The sequence below is a fragment of the Nuphar pumila genome, chromosome 13 (assembly GCF_984573655.1).
Source record: "Nuphar pumila chromosome 13, dmNupPumi1.hap1.1, whole genome shotgun sequence".
NCBI lineage: Eukaryota > Viridiplantae > Streptophyta > Magnoliopsida > Nymphaeales > Nymphaeaceae > Nuphar > Nuphar pumila.
The window spans coordinates 56,162,118-56,176,496 of NC_143261.1; the positions used below are offsets into that span (position 1 = coordinate 56,162,118).

Consider the following 14,379-nt stretch of genomic DNA (forward strand, 5'->3'; position numbering starts at 1 on the left):
AAAATTAGGATTTTTGAAATGGCATAAGGTCCTAACTGAGTTAGAATTCCTCTGGATATGGTGCCAACTGAGTGGGCCCACATCGAATTTTGAACATTTTTGAAATAAACACTGAAAATGGCTTTGAAAAGGGGTTAAAATCAGTATTTGAAATTCAAGATCTTTGAAAATAGGGTCTCAAGCGAACTGAAACTCCGGGTTAGAGTCCTGAACTCTTAGGACTCTGAGATTTTAGATTTTAAAAGCCAAATGAAAGAATTTTCAAAAGATTTTATCAAGAAACGATGAAATAAGTCAGAAAACACAGTCAGGGTTAGACTCCTAACTCGACCGAACTCTAAAATAGAGTCCTGAACTAACTGGACTCTGTGAAATGACCTAGATTTCAAAAGCAAACGGAAAAGATTGAAAATGGAAGTAAAACTGACCTCAAAACAGACTCCTGACCGGATCAGGACTCTGAGACAGAGTCCTGATCGGACTGAAACTTTCAAAATTTTGAGAAATTTGATGAATAAAGGAATTCAGAAGTGACACCACCTCAATGGGTCTCATCTGTGACTTGAAATCGATTAAAATTTGAATTTGAAATGAATCCAGATTGTTTCCTTGAGAAAATATTTCGAAATATAAAGTCCTGGGGTTGGAAAATGACAGAGTATTGAATAAAAACCCAGGTTTTGAAATTGATTTTGAAATAAAGCTTTAAAATTCAAATCTGGATTGATTGTTTTGAAATAGGAGTGCTGGATCTCAAAAATGAGATGCAATGACATGCAATGCTATGCAATGACATGCAATGCTATGCAGAATACATGCAATGACATGCAATGATCTGTAATGACTTATGAAATGGAACAACACTGGATGAAGGTAAAAATTTGGTGTGTTTACACCCATGAATCCTAAACTGTTCTTGTATGACGAGCAATCTGAGGCAGTTGATAGTAAGTCCTATAGGACTCTCATTGGTAAACTTCTCTATGTTACTGTAACTAGGCCTGACATATCATTTGTTGTTGGCAAATTGAGTCAATTCATGGATAAACCAAGAAAAGTTCATTGGGAGGCAGCTATGATGGTTCTTAAATACCTGAAGACATCTCCAGGAAAAGGTCTATTGTTTACAAAAGAGGCAAATCTTGATGTGGTTGCGTATACTAATGCTGATTATGCAGGGTCGGTTGATGATAGGAAGTCTACTACAGGGTTCTGTGTTTTTGTTGGTGGCAACTTAGTTTCATGGAGAAGCAAGAAACAAGCTGTAGTAGCAAGATCAAGTGTTGAGTCAGAATATAGGGTCATGGCACAAACTGCTGCTGAAATGATTTGAATAAAATCTATGCTTACCGGATTGAGCATAAAGGTTTCTCTGCCTATTAAGATGATGTGTTTCATGAGAGGACTAAGCATATTGAGATAGATTGTCATTATATTCGGGATATGGTTCAAGTGGGAAATATATCAACTTTTCATGTTTCTTCAGAAGATCAAGTAGCAGATGTTTTTCCCAAACCCCTTCCTATCACAGAATTCTCAAAGTGTTGTAACATGCTGAGCATGATTGATATCTATGCTTCAGCTTGAGGGGGAGTGTTGAAAGTTATTATCGTGAGGGGTTTATTGGGTGGTCTTGTTTATATTTTAACTTTCAATGGTCTCTAGTGTAATTTTCTTTATTGACCCTAATCACTACTTAAGGGTGATTAGGGCTAATCGTGAAGGTACTTTTCTATCTTTTCTCAAACCAAGTTTCAACATATACTTTAATTATATGTAATTTGATTTTTTTATAGTAGATTGGTGGATTTCTTTTGCCATTGGTTGTCTCCAGCTCCAGACCTTTGTTGTTCAAGTCTTCAGTCTCGCATGCATTACATTCAGTTGTGAACGTGATTGAAGTACTTTTGAAGCAGTAAAATATTATTTACTACTAATTACTAAATAATATTTGTCAGTTTGTATATATTTTAACTTTATATATATTTTTATAGATTCATACAAAGAAAAGAAACTGACTTTTGCACAAAAAGTTGAATGGTTTGTTTTTTGTGCAATATAATCATAAATTGAAACGAAGGTATGAGGAGAGAATGAAAAAAAGGAGATCTCGACCCCATTGTCTTAAGAGAAGTCAATGATAATCTTTGAAAATGACACATCACTTACATGAGATCCTGTTGATAAGGCATCCACAGCGTTAAGGCATAGGGTGGGGGTAAAAATACGTGTAACTAATGTCCTAAGAAAGAAAATGTTTGACAAAGGAAAGAAGGTGGTGAAGATGGAAGAAGAAGAGGAATAAGCTAACTCTGCAAATAAAACTGAAGAAGAAGAGCAATATATCAATGAAGATGATGATAGACTTTCAAGTTCATCTAAGGATTAAATTTAAGTTGTTATTATAAACTTATTGGGTTTTTTTTACTATTTTATACTTAAATACAGTTAAAGTTAATTATGCTATGTGTGTAGATTTGTTAAATGTCTGTATGCTTATATTTTTATTTGGTGATTAATTGGTTATGTTTTAATTTTTTGCATTGGTTATCAGTTGCATGGTTTATTTATTCCATTGTTCTTTGTTTCATTTTTTAACATGGTTATCAGTTACATTATTTTACATTTTTGTAGTGATTAGATTTATTAATTCGTGTTCTAGTAAGTCGATGGAAGGTAGAGGTCTTGGAGGATGCCTCTCAAAGAAACCTGCATTGAAATATTGTACACTATTGACTTAGAGATGCCAAAGAAATAGTGAAGTGTAATTTTTGTGATTTTATAATGCATGAAGGATTGTATAGATTTAAATATCATGTTGTGGGACATATTAACTCCACTGTGAAATTATGTAAACATAGCATTCCTTCTGATATTTGTGTTGAGCTTCTTACTAGTCTTAAAAAAGATGATGAGAGAAAGGCACAAGTACCTGCAACATTTGTGGGACAGAAATTGTATGAAGATGATCTGCCATCATCATCTCAAGCCACTAAAAGATGCAATAAATGAAGGAAATCGTTGAAATGAAATTTGATACTGAAGAATGAAGATGACTTTTATATATAGACATATGTTTCAGAATTCTATGTTTAGTTAAATGTATTGTGTTGTTAAATGTTTTGTGTTGGACAATGTATTGAGCAGGTTATTTAATATAATTATCTTATAGTGTTTGACGACATATTTTGTTTTGTCTATTGCTTATTGTTGATTGATTTTATGTTGTATACATATTTGTTATTAATTTTAGTAGTTTATTTACATATTTGTATTTTTTTTTTTGTTTTTTTATTTGGGGTACTGCCTAGACTGCCTAGGCTTTTTAGGGGCTCACCGCCTAGGCTCCGCCTAGCGCCTATGACAACTAAGAACAAAACCACCTAAATTCACTGCAAAGTTATCAAAAAATGATGAGAAGAACGTTAAAATTGGGTGATCTAATCAATGGATTGGTCCAACCAGACACTTGCCACTTTATACTAATCTGACTCAACTTGACTCTAAAATTGATTCCCACTGGTATGGATAATCTATGGAATCAATCGGGATTGGTTAGTTGGACCCAATCTGGCCTGATTTGAGCACACCAATCTGGAATAGGCACACACCAGAAAAAAAACAAAAGAAAAAGGGTGAAGGAAAAAAGAACAGAGAAGAGTAGGCTTGATAACATGACTACTGACATGACATACAACCTAAGAAGACAACCATTTATGGCATCAGAATTTTTTAATATCAATAGGAGTCCTACCAATGATAAAATGATAATAGAATGTCGAAAGCCAGTACAATGATGGCCATGTGGAAACTGGAAAGTGATGGACGTCTTACTTTTTCTTCATTGCTTGCAGCTTGAAGCTCCAAACTATGCTTTTCCAGAAACTCACCAAAATTTGGGTCCTGGTGAAACAATGAAGCAAACATAACCTTATTAATATTTCAAGCATCCAGAAATAATGTCGTACTGAAAGAAGTATGAAGAGTTGTCTATATCACAAAAGATGCACTTGTTTTCTTTTTATGAGCAAACACAAAAGCAAAAATAAAAAACAAAAAGCACTTCTATTGCTTTAAATATGCTCTTCATACTTAAGAATACAACATTTCAAGGGTCACAACATGAAAATCTTTCTGAGCATTAGCCAGGGCAGTAAACAGGAAATATTCAGTTGAGATCTAGGTCTTAGTGAATCTGACCTATCCGGATCTAGCTTAATCAAATTTAGAGTTGGATGGAAAAGGCAATATTGAACCTGTACTCGGTTAGCTAATCAGATATATTTTATAAGGAATTGGGTTGGATTACCCTTGGATCTAGATTCAAATGAAAATCTGAAAACTGCATCCGAATCTGATTATTAATCAGATTCATTTGCTATACCGATTCAACTAATCAGATTTGTACTTTTCAGATACCTGACTCAAACGTGATCGATTGACATCCCTAGCATTAGTTCATTTTGGGTAAAACTAAGTGCATTACAATGATGAATGTGAGCCATCAATTTTTTTGTCTTCAAAATAGGAGAGAAATTTTTTAAAACAAACCCTACATGTTTATATTAGTTAGACATACCATCATGTTGAGCTTCATATCTATGGTCATTTCAAGGTCTTAATTAAGTACAAGGTCGTTCTTACCTTTTTCTTCAACCGATCTAACTTACTTTTCTACTTCACGAGTTCCACCTGAATTGTCTTGTTCTGCTCAGATAGAGCAGTATGGTAGCTTTCATCTACAGCAACAACAATTATATTGAAAAATATCCTCTTGCGATTTTACTAAAACAAAAATTTAGGATATTTCAAACACCAAATTTCACTATTGTAATTATGTTCCAACCTGAATTATCATCACTTCCATCTTTAACAAGATAAGAACCATTCAAATCCTGAAACCAATATTAGAATTCAGAACTCTTTCATAAATAAATAAGGAATTAGAAAAAGATGAGGCCGGATTTTTAGAAGAGCATGACATTACCTCAGAAAGAAGACCATCACTTTCCGAATCTGAATCTATAACTGAATCATTGTCAACATCATTACCAAAAGTATCTGCAAAAATGTCGTCGAGCGCCTGATTTACAATACCTTCAGGATATCTGACAACAATGATGAGCATAACTATATATGAACATAAACACTTGCATTTCAAGTTAAATCGTTAATTAATTGCCTCACCTTAAGACAACTATACAAAATGGAACAAATGTATGCGCACAGATAATTCCATAATACATTGAAAGATATTACGCCCATAATCTAGCTAGAATCTCAGTAAAAAAATTTCGCTACTTTCTGGAAACTGAAAAAGCATCACTACCTCCTGAATAATCATGTCATATAAACTTGCAATATATGACTCAGACTATTTGGAAAACTCAATTGCATTTAACAATTAACCAATGGAAACAATGAAGCTCCTGAATAACATACATGAATGAGGAAAGAACTTAGTAAATTGTGAAATGCTTGACAATTAATCAGTGGGCAAAAGTGAAATTGTGTGATGCTCTCCAAAGTCGAGCATCGGTATCTTTACGATCAAGAATAATACCCACTCCACTAGAATCAACACAAAATTTCAACTGATACACTAGAAATTATTCTAAAAAGAATATAGGCATCGATTATGTCATTTAATCAACACCTAGAAAGAAGAAAATGGTTTGAATTACTCATGCAAGCAGGAATTATGTTAACAATGACCTCCTAAGGCTCCTAAGAAGCGCACCCCGAGAATCATTTTATCATTGAACATAATAGACCTTGTGAAAAATTTTAAAAAGGGAAGATAAGGGCAAATTGGCAACACACATTAGTCTTGTACTAGATTCTCTATGCTGATCCTAGTATGCTCTAAAATGCATAATAGCAGCATAGCACTAAATATTTACTCTTACAAGAACATCTCTTCTGGAAACATTGAGCTGTAATAGAGACTCGCAAATTTTTGTGTATGCATGTGTGCACATGTATGTGTGTGGGTTTTAACAAGAATATATGTTGACATCAATCCGATTGCAACAGTCCCTAACAAGGCCCAAGCAATCATTTTTCTCAAGTAATAAAGAAAATAAGCACAAAAAACAGCATATAGGAATAAAGTGCATAGGATTAATTTAAGACCTCAAAAATAAAAAACAATGTCATCCTACTCTGTGCTGTCTAACTAGGGATTGGCTCTGGGAGGATTAGGCGAACACAAGTAGGGTAGGCAGTACCAGTTGACTAGGTAACCACGTATCACTTTTGACAACATAGTTTGCAACTAAACAAAAGTTAGCAGCTATCAATGGTGATTACAAGTATGTAAGAATAAAACTCAAGTAATGCAGCTGTTTTTCATAAAAACATAAAATTGAATTTTGCAGTAAAAGAAAACTAAGGCAATGGAAGAAGGTATAAGCACAGTCACAAATATCATGATATTTTAAAAAAATATTATGATATCTTTTCATCAGTTCTAACATTTAAAATATCACGATATTTTTCAAAATGTTGTGATAATTTAAAATTAAAATATCATAATTTATGTTTCATAAATGATTTTAAAAAACTTTGGCTGATAATTCTATTTTATCATTCACATCTCTCTCAATCTTTTTCTCCTAACTAATTAATGGCAATAAATACTGAATGTAACTTAATCCTAAGCAAGAAAGTATTTATTTCGGCCTCTGGACTCTCCCATCTTTCATTTCTTTTTCATTTTTAAAACAATGGATGAGACATATTTATTGCTTTTGGCATTTGAGTAATTTTTTTACATATTTTTAACTTCAGTTTATAAATTTTTAAAAAATTATTCATTTTGCCAAGATTTTTTCAATAAAAGTGTGGGAGAACACAGATTATCAATATATGCCATTTACCATTTAATGGCAGATTTTATTTTGAAAATATAAACAGAAGGTAATAAATTAATATACCCAAGTTACACAATAGCACAGAGAAAACACAAGAATACAACCGCTACACGACAAAAATGAACAAGAAGCCACAGACAACAGAAGCAAAAGAATAAATGTTATAAAAGTTTTAGTTTGTCTCCTTTCAAAGAGGAGCTTAAGACAGTTTTCAAATGTATATAAAATGAGGCTAATTGGATGCTATTGACAACAAACAGAAAAAGCAGCCAACTAGAATCCATCATAAATAGATAGATATATTACATATAAAATGCAGTGGCTGCACCATAGTTGGCAAACCCAGAGAGCTGACTCGAGAATCGCCCGAGTCAACCCGGATCGGATCCCAACTGGGTCACCGATTCAGAACCACCTATCCGCATGCCACTTATGTGTCTTTTGTCATGCATTTCATGGTTTTAGTGCATAATGCTTATAAAAGGATAATTTTTACAAAGAATCATCTATTTTTAAATCATAATATCAACAATTATGTATAGTTGAATACTTATATAGCTTAGTCATTGATGTCATGTAATAAATTTAGTGATTATACAGTTTGGAGTTTGATTTTTTCCATATCTTAACACTAAAAAAATCATGTCCTAACTCGTCCAAATTACCGAGTCAACCTGCTGACTCACAAGTCAAGGGTCAGGCAATCCGGATCCAAGTCACGAGTTTTTCAACTATCGGCTGCACAAGAAAAGGCAAATTGCACAGGTGCCACTTTGATTCTTGGCAAACTTCAATCTTACATCATGTATTAAGCAGTAGAAGTGTACAGTTTTATCCTAATATAAAGAAAAGTAACTGCAAAGGCGGAACCAAACAAGAAAAACACAGAAAAACAATCTTACAAGGGATGTAAATTTTGATGGGAATTAACATTCAATATTGGCATGTCTAACAATTTAAAGCAAGTTGATGTCAGAAAAATAATCTAAAGCAAGTGATAGCAAAGAAAATAAATAGTGGCATTTTCTTACTCTTCTACAGGTTGTGCATCTGAGGAGATTGGATGGTTCACATATACAACACCTTTATCTCCTACAATAACATAACCAACCATAGAGCTTAAATGTGGTGGCCTAATCAATGCTTGCAAATAAACAAAAAGTCTAGTTAAAAACTTTACAAACTTGGAAACATTTTGTTACACAATCCACTCAGTGAACAAAAGCGCAAACACAAACCAAGCAGGGCAACTTAGATGTAGAGATAAGTTCCTAATAAACGATGTCTTATGAAGCAACTGCCTATGAACACTACAAAAAGAAGGCAATAGCGCAGGCAGTTAGATTAGCAAAAATATTGTTGGCCTCATGCAACATGACACTTGCGGAATTATCATTTATTTTCTGGAAAAAATATTTGTAGCTACTAAAATAATAATATAAATGTTTAAACATCTAATGAACTACTAAAGACGTTATATGTAAGCTCATTCAATGTATGGTATCAATCCTCAAGGCACTCTCTGCTTGGCTTCCCATTGAGGGCCTGAGCCAATCGTGAAGACTGAAAAGGAGGTAGAAAGATTACATCAGGGGGGGCATGAAAAAGACACATAAACCTTAATCAAGTTGCTGCTAATCTTCAACTTCAAGCAACCATAACCCGTGGGCTAAAAGGATATCAATGAGGTGTGATATCATCCAGAAAGGGATTTTGTCCAGAATACCTAAAGAGCAGAGACAATGGAGTCACTTTGAGGCAGACTATACTTGTTTATGTCATACACTGTTATCATTGCCCGCATTGATCAATCGGCCAAAAAACTTAACCATTCTTTAGATGGTTTAATATCCAAACGGCCTTTAGATTGCTCCCACTTGAAAATCGCAAACTTCAAAGCATTCAAATTTACAATGCAAAATTAAACACTGGTTTTGTGCATAGTAACAAATATCAGCAATATTTTGAAAAGATCATGAGTGGTTTGGACCAGAGTTGCTAGTCGAGGAAGCGATTCGAGAAGCAAAAGCGAGAAGCGAGGCATTTTCAAAATTTTAGGAAGCGGGAAAAGCAGGACGACTTAGAAGCGAATCAGGAATCGTCTTGGAAGAAAACTAGGAAGCAAACCGAAAGCGACCTAGGAAGTGAGGGGGAAGCAAAAAAAAAGAAAAATAAAAACACAAAAAAATGAAAAAATAAGGGAAAACGAGCTTCCCCTAAATTGGGAAGCGCGCTTCCCACTCCCTAAATTTTTTTGGCACTTCCCAGCACGTTTCAGAAGCGCCATGTTTCACGCTTACAAAACACGCTTCCCCATGCCCTATGGCACTTCTGATAACTCTGGTTTGGACATACAAGCATGAATTTTTCAATTTTGAAATTTCAATACATTGTGAACCATAAAATTTGAAACCATTAAAAGATCTACCTATATAATTGATCGGACGATCTAAAACTTGCTTTTGACTGAACAAACCATATGGATCATATCCATAGGGCTTGGTCCACAAAAAAATCAATTAATCCAATAAAGGCATTTTTTAAAAAATTTATGTCTTTCTTTATGTTTTTATATATTTTTATAGTCTTAATTGGTTTTAACTTTTATCATAGTTACAAATATTGGCAATATTTTGTAAACATGGCAGCGTTTACAAAATCTGCTATACTATAAAAAGTCGCAATATTTCCAATAATGGTCTTATCATGATATCAACATAATAAATCATTTTTAATTTTTTTATATATATTGCCCATATTTCTAACTTTTTACACATGCTAATATTTCCTAGAGTTTTTCCAAAAAATAAAAAATTTAATTTATCATGACATTTTTCCTCACCAAGACTTTCCTGGTACCAAGTTTTTTTATGTTGGCTTTATCCTATGTCACATGGGTGCGGGTGCGGGTGCGGCACTTTCAAAAAACTTGGGTGCGGGGGTGCGGCAAAAAAAAAAATATATATATATATATATATATATATAATTTGTGCAAGGAAGGGGTCGAGCCCCCTCCCTACGCCCTCTTTGTGCAGGGGAGGGGTCGAGCGGATGAGTTGTGGAGCTTGATTCAGAGTTTTTGCCCTTGCAAAAAGGGGGGGCGGGGGCTCCCCCCGGCCAATTTTTTTTTAATAAAAAAATTGGACACATTTTTTTATTTAATAAAAAATTTGGACACAAATGACCCTGGGTGCGGTCAACACACCCAGGGTCGGGTTGACCGCACCCAGTGCTGCACCCGCGTTGAGTCGCGTCGACGCGAGTGCGGCACCCTGCTAGCCGAATCCCTGTGACATAGGCTTTATCCTATTGGTCCAAGGATAAACACCTATGTTTTTACACGCTCCCAGCAAAGCTCAAGGATCTGAAGTTTCTTTGCTCCAAGATGGAAGAGGGAAATGTTCCACTATTTTATCTGAAATTGTTGGCAAATATTCAAACTGGTAACATTTGTTACTTTCAGTTTGCCATCCATAATTTAATGAAGCTTTTAACTGCCAGACCTGAGCTACTTGTAAGCAGCTTGACCCACCATATCCCAACTAGCTCAGAGCTTTGCAATAGAAAATTTCTTGTGTTAAACCTATTCAACCATATTAAAGATCCTAATCAAATTTTCTTTCATTAGAAAAGGTATTTACTGATTCAAAAACCTCATAAGATTTCTCCGGTTGATCATGGAATACATGCAGTGAGAAAAGTACTAGATATTGAATAATCAAATGGGTGACTTAGTTCTCTTATTTGGAAGGCAAAATTAAATTGAGTGTGTGATTCACCAAAGCTAGTCATGGTTATCTTGTATATCAGTAGTTTTAACATCCATGATGAGAGATGAGAGAAAGTATCCTGAATAAAAACCAAAAGAGCAAATTCATTCAACCTTGAATAGCTTAAAGAAGACATGAAGGGGGGATTTTGGATTTATGAGCCTTACTAAAAGCCCTTCTTGTCCTGAAAGAATTCCTGAAAGCATTCTGTTTCCGCTTTTTCTTGAGCACAGATTGAAGATTCTTACGAGCAAATTTCCGTGCTTTCTTCCCAAGTTTACCCATTTCCTGGCAAAACAAATGAGAACAATACATCATAACGTCAGGAAGACTCAAAACCAGAGCTAAATCAAATGAAGAACCAAATCTAATGCATTGTAATAACACATCCATGCACTTACAGAAATGAACAAATTAAAAAAGAAAAAAAAACTGAAGCAACTATTGATTCTTAGAAAAACTACTGATGCAATATTTTTATTGAGTGAATAGCAAGAAGCAAATATTAACTTTCAGAAAAAATGATGTAATATATTTAACAAGTGAAGCAAGAAACAAAGCATACAGGTCAAAACTGCAAAGGGTCCCTAGTGCACCTGAGAACTCAAACACGAAATGCTTGAGATTCCATGACAAAACGCTTGTAATGCATAAAGAAAATGAAGATTCATTCAATAAAAGACAAGATCTATCTCCTTGAATTCACAACCAGATAAGATATTCTTTTTCAATTTTTCTTGGTTGCAACCTTACCTACATAAGAAACAACCTTCCCATAACTACTCTATCAGTGTTCGACATGTGGAATTGAAAGCTAATTCCAAGGAATCAAGAAATTTTCAGGCAAAATTTTCATTATTAATGGAACACATAATCTACAAAATATGAGGTGCAGACATTCTTATGCATTATTTAAGAGCAGCACTATTCTCTTTTTTAGCATACATCCCTACAATGAATTCAAAAAAAAGTTCCAATTGGATCTATTTTGCTTTCAATTGCACAAACAAACTGGTGACCTTAAGGGCATGTTTGGATGCAAAATTCATAAATTCACTTTTCTGGATTTTCTGCTTTTCAATTTTTTAAATATTATGGAAAAATAGTGTTTGGATGCATTTCATATATATATATATATATATATATATATAGAGAGAGAGAGAGAGAGAGATGGGAACATGCTAAATGGGCACAATGCTAAATGAAACATGCAATTGGATTTCCATTGTTTTTTTTCAAAATTCCAACCCCATAGATGTGTTCAGCATGATTGATTTACTAGAAATCCTAATTTGGATCAAGCATTTTGGATGGAAAAAAATGGTATTTGGAGGCTCGAAAATTTATGAAAAATTGTAGGCTATTGATTTTTGAAACCTTATAAAAACCTATTCATGCATCGGAGTCAAATGCTCTAAGAAGTGATTCCTATAAAAACAAGCATATAAATCACATCTGTACAGTCAAAATTTCGAAAAGCACCAAAAATCTAAGAGCATGTTTCATTTAGCACTGTGTCCATTTAGTAGGTTCCCATCTCTCTCTCTCTCTCTCTCTCTCTCTCTATATATATATATATATATATATATATATATATATATATATATATATATATATCATAGATTTTAAATTTTTCACAGTTAGGTTGTCCCATTTATTAAATCTGACTGATTTCGAATCTTAATGCATAATCAAGAGTCCAAATTTACCTTCAGCCTTATGATTTTATCAATGTTGTGAATAGTGTTGAGGCGTAAGACCCACTCATGAAGCGAGGCGTAAGATTCACAAAAAATATTAAAAATTTGACCAAATAAAAAAACAAAATAAAGCATCATTTATGTACTATTAATATATAATTAGATATTAAGTGGACAATCTAAACTAAATTATAAAACTAATTCAAAGAAATGACTACAATGCAATAATTTAACCGATCCAACAAAGAAGATGTGATTATTTAACCAAGGAACAAGACCAAAAATCACAATAACTAGCAAGAACCACTCTATATATTTGTATAAAGGACAACATAATGCTATACACCACACATAGTTATACTTAGCAAACACAATTATATAATACAAATAGCATGTAGCTAATAAATAAGCAACAAATCAATGAATTACTAAATCAATATATAATTAATTAATTAATTAACAAGAACAAAGTAATTTTCTGATTAACAGGCCCGATTGTTCAAGAAGAACAGAGGAAGGGAAGAAGAAAAATGAGGAGGAAAGAAGGGGGAGAAGAAGAAAAAGAATATCAGAAGAACAATAAGAAGGGAAAAAAAAACAGAAGAAGAAGAAGTTGGGCAGAGGAAGAAGGAGAAGAACGGAAGAAGAAAAGAGAGAGACCTAAATAATCGGGCCTCTCTTGTTTTTTTAACCTGAGGAGAAGAAGATCTGCAGAAGGAAGGAGAAGAAGATCAGCATAGGAAGAATAAGAAGGAGGAGGAAGAGAAGAAAAGAAGAAGAAGAAGAAGAAGAGACGAAGGAGAGAGAGGGGTACGTACCGAATGGACCCTCCTTCTTCTTCTTCCTTTCGACAGAGGCGAGAGAGACCTCCGACTTCCTCCTCCTTCCTTTTGGCAGAGAGAGAGAGAGGGCCTTCTTCCTCTTCTTCTTGAAAGAACACGAGAGGGTTCTTCTTCTTCCTTTCGGCAGAGGCGAGAGAGCCCTAAACAATCGTGCCTCTCTCTTCTTTCAAAAATCGAGAGCCTATTGCCTCACAGGCACTTGCGCTTCATTAACGCGCCTCAAGGCAAAAGCGCACCTTTTACGCTATCCATCAAAAACTTCAAATTAGTGTAGTTCTAGGCTGAACACGTTCCATTCGACTAGTGATCCTAAAACAATGACTAAGAGAATAAGCACTCTCCCAAATAACCATACCAACAATGATTCAGACATAGAATCACTATATAAGATGATCACAACAAAATTACTTTTCCCACAGAATAAGCATATAAACATCGATCAATTGACACCATCTTCACCGAAACAATGATGTAAACCATGTTGTGAAAAGCGATGGGGCATAGAGAAGGGTTCTACTAAAATATGAAGAGAGGAGTAAAGCACAAGCCTTAAAAACACATTTTTAAAAACTTAAAAAAAAATATATATCTAAAAACACAAATAAATAAAAGAAATAACAATGAGAAATAAAAAAACTCAAATAAATACCGAAAGATATGAGAATAATATGTAAAAACAACATTAATGCAGCACCTTGATCTTTGTAAGTATCTAACAAATAAACTATCTATTTAAGGTTATGTCCACGAACGTGGATACAATATGGGCACGAGGCATGCATACATGGTTTTTATGAAAATTAGGACAGGACGTCTTCTCTTGAAAGCTTAATTTATAAAAACACAATACGCAACAAATTTTTATACATAAACATAATTACTACGAGATTCGATTAATCAAGGAATATAGAACTAAACTTTAAAACCAAATAATTAAGTAAAACTCAAAGAAGAAGAGGAAGAAGAAGAAGAAGAACGAAGAGAAGAAGAAGATGGAGAACGGAAGAAGAAGAAGAGACAAAGAAGAGAGAGAGTACCTGGGTGGGGGGACAGCCTCCTCTTCCTTCTTCTTTCGGCAGAAAGACAGAGAGAGAAAGAGATTTTGGCAGGGATTCGTAGGGAAACGCGATGCTGGGGTTTAGGGTTCTTTTTATCACAGTTCACAGAGCGTTGTTCATAGGGTGCGAACCAG

The 14,379-nt window shown here is 34.1% G+C and overlaps 1 protein-coding gene and 1 long non-coding RNA gene across 2 annotated transcripts in view; both read right to left on the minus strand.

Moving 5' to 3' along the window:
- Positions 1-14,379, minus strand: part of LOC149818443 (uncharacterized) — a 1,135,480-nt gene that overhangs the window by 613,830 nt on the left and 507,271 nt on the right. The gene's annotated exons all lie outside the window — the stretch shown is intronic.
- On the minus strand, positions 4,847-7,967 carry LOC149818449 (uncharacterized). Its single transcript, XR_016427396.1, has 3 exons — positions 7,907-7,967; positions 4,988-5,108; positions 4,847-4,895 (listed from the first exon to the last, which is right to left on the minus strand). It is a non-coding gene; the product is annotated as an uncharacterized LOC149818449 (long non-coding RNA).